Consider the following 3,686-nt stretch of genomic DNA (forward strand, 5'->3'; position numbering starts at 1 on the left):
CCTTCCCTCCTTCCCTCCATCCCTTCTCTCCTTCCTTCCTCCCTCCCTCCCTCCTTCCCTTCCTCCCTTCCTTCTTTTCTTCCTTCCTCCTCCAAACAGATGAGAATAAGAGAGAAATACAAAAAAGCAAGGGAGCAGAATATAGATAAAGGAAAGAAAATAGAAGTGGTGGGAAGAGAGACAGCGCGAGACAAGATAACCGTGCAGGGTAATCTTAGTCACGGACATATATTGTGCCTCTGGTAGATTTAAAATTTAGAAATAAGAACACACTATTCTTACATCACATATGAAAAACTTTGTGTTGAAATTTCTCCCCAAACAACAGAAGTCTGGGAAGGGATGAACATGGCAAGGGGTTTAACATGTTGTCTTTGCCACCTTTGCCTTTGTCCCTTTTGGGACCAAATCAGAAGCCTTCCTTGTGGTCCCTGAGCTGACACCTCCAGCCACAGCCCAGTGGCTTGCTCCTCTCTGTAACTCAAGGACATCAGCTAGCCAGATAATCTGAATCATAAGCTAGCCAGATAATCTGAATCATAAGAAAACATAAATTATGTTTAATAAACCGTGTCTAAGAGGCGGGATATGAGTAATATTTGTTTTTAAAATATTCCAGTATTCCAATATTCTAGCATATTTAATGCTAGCCAGTGCATTTCTCCACCAAATCGCTGTATGCGCCACCCAGAACCTGATGCTGCCGTAGGGATGTGAACCAAGATCAGACACTGGTCATGTTCCTTAGGCACTTCTCAGAAAACAGAGCTCATCTGTACTACACAGTTCTGGAGGGTGGGCTAGATTCCCACACCAGCATCATTCTTTCTGAGACCCCAGCAGGCGCTCAACCCCGGGAAAGTCCCAGTTTTTCCTCTGCCTGGGCACAGTCAGAGGGCACATCTCACACATTACCATGAATATTCACATAAAGTCCTCAATAGAAGAAATAGCTTATAGTAACTTTCTCAATAAACATTAGCTTTAAAGACCGGCTGTCTTTCTTCTCAAAAATTAACACTATTGGTCCTGTGTCAAATTTTGGTGAGCTCTCTGACCCATAATTACCACGTTTAAAACATAAAAAATTGGCCGCAATCAAAACCAGCTATTCATCATTTCCTACTGTTCAACACAGAAATTCCCTTCTTAAAAATAAGTGACAAAAATCCGGCGGTGTTTGCAGCACCTGCATTGAAAGTTGTATTTGGCTATGGGAACTTGTAGGCTTCTTCTATCAGCTAGGGAATGCTTCTTCCCATGAACCAAAGGCTGTACATTTGCATCATCGACACATTTATTTCTCTAAGCAGTCTCCGTAAAATTAAGAGGAACACAATTTTAAAACTTGGTGTTTATTATAATTTTTACATGCAGTCCAACAAAAATGTGAATACTTTAAAACTTCATCTGTTTGGAATGATGGAGGGAAAGTAGTATGAAATCTGCCTGAGAAAATATTTGAGAAGAAGTGGAGTTTCAGTCATTTCAAGGAAAGTTAGGATTTTTAGCTAAGACATAAATGGATTTTAACAGGTAATAAAGCTAAGTTCATAAAAACTATACTTCAGGAGAGACCCTATTGTTTTATACTACATCATAAGTATAAGCTATTTGGGTAACATAATAAATTTAATTACTAGAACCAGAAATAAATGACTCTTAAAAAGAAAACAAAAACCTGGATTTGCCTAGCTTACAAATAAGGCTCTCAAGAATTCTTCGAAGAAAAAGTGACATTTCTTAATTACATATCGTTTAGCGGGCTATCTCCACGGGAGATCTCTGAAATGTGGATTAATGGGTTTTATTGCATAATGCAAGTTAAAGCAATATACCCATAAAATAAACAATCCAATTATCTTTTTTTAATAGCATAGCTTTCAAACATCTAGGGCTTCGGCCTCCTTTACCTTTGGTTTTAGTAGAGAACTTGACTGAGGAAGCACCAGGAGTGTGGTGCTGTTAACTTTGTCCATGGGAACACACCACAGAGCAGAGAGCCATCAAAGCTGGTGGTCGCGGAGATGCCTCCTAGGTGTACTGGTCTCCAAGCGTGATTTCAGTGTCTGAGCTCTGATGTTAGACTGCCTAATTCCAACCCTGCTTCCCCCTTGCAGGCCCTGTGCAAGTGGGGAAGTGCCAGCAGTGGAAGGAGGATGATCATGGAATCTGTCTCAGAGGGTTACTGAAATTTCTACATTAAAGACGATTGCCTGACACACAGCAAGCTCTCACTAACTTCTCTATTACTGTAGCTGACCTGGCATTAAGGGAGGCTGGGAGCCTTTAGCCTCAGGACAATGAGCCCCAATTTAGATTAGTAATTCACTTGTATTTAATACTTTGTCATTATCCATGAGCAGTTTTGTATATTATAATATTAGAATACATAGTAGCTCACCTTGGAAGAAGCTTTTGTTGAATTGTGCTTTCTACAAATGCATTGGAAAATGTGTTTTTAAATCTCTTAGAATAGTCTATCTAATGAAGGGCAGTTACTGTACTGTTAGGAGTTGGATGACCTTCATGAACTTACTTAGATGGCTGACTTTTGTTGTTAAGTCTATGGCAACTGAACTATCACCAGGAGAGCTGTTGAATTTTCCCTTACTAGCCTACTCTTTGTAAGTCATCACCCACTTGTTTAAGCTCCAAAGCCTTGGTTTCTCCTTGGTTCTCTCTCCCTCACATCCCACACCCACTATATGTCTTGACTCCATCTGTTTCTCTCTCGCTGTGATTATCACTCTCTTCCAAGGTGCATCCGTTGGTCCTCTTGCCTATAAAAGGTGTGCTCGCTTTCACTTCTTTGTTGTAAAATTCATTCTTCATTGAGAGCCCAGGCTGAGCCTGGTGAAACACACATCCAACCACGATCTTACTGATGTTTAAAGCTCACTCTCCACCGAGAGTCCAGATTGATCCTGGGGAAGCATACGTCTTACCACATTACTATTCCTATTTAAAACTTCCAGTGGCTTCTCATCAATCTTAGAATAAAATCTAAACTGCTCATTCTGACACAGAACACACTCTGTCCTCTGACCACTTCTTACCTCTTCTCCCTTGAATTCCATCCTCTCAATGGCACCCCTTGTGTCTCAGCCTACTGAGACCGGCCTACTTCCTCTTTCTTGGAAATGCCAACCGTGCAGTCTTAGGACCTCTGTACTTGCTATGACTGCTTCCAGGAATGTTCTTACCCCCAATTTTCTCATGGCTGGTGTCTTATTGTCCATCAGATGTCAGACTTAAGTATCACTTCCTGGGAGTTGCCCTTCTGTTTCACCCAGTCTAAACCATCTGCCTGATCACTCTTTATTACATGCCTTTTAACATCTTGCTTGATATTTATCATGATCTGATTTCTTTCTTATTCATTCATTTACTACTACTTTGTCTATTTGTATATTATGAGCCTTGCTCCCACTAGAATATAAATTCTAATAGAGTAGGAACAATGTTACTCTGTATGATATACTTTGTATGAGACAGACAGTAAACACTCAACAAATGTTATGTTGAATTCATGAGTGGAATTCTCAGATTGCCCAAGGGAAGAGGCTCCCTGGGTCCAGACCAGGACCACCTCTAAATCCCATCAATTCTTAATTGTCACCCAGAATAATTTCACATAGCTGACTGCATTATACAACTGTTATTTCTTTTTTTTTTTTTTTTTT

Source organism: Otolemur garnettii, unplaced genomic scaffold (assembly GCF_000181295.1).
Source record: "Otolemur garnettii isolate 467f Iridium unplaced genomic scaffold, OtoGar3 scaffold00002, whole genome shotgun sequence".
In the NCBI taxonomy this organism is placed as follows: Eukaryota; Metazoa; Chordata; class Mammalia; order Primates; family Galagidae; genus Otolemur; species Otolemur garnettii.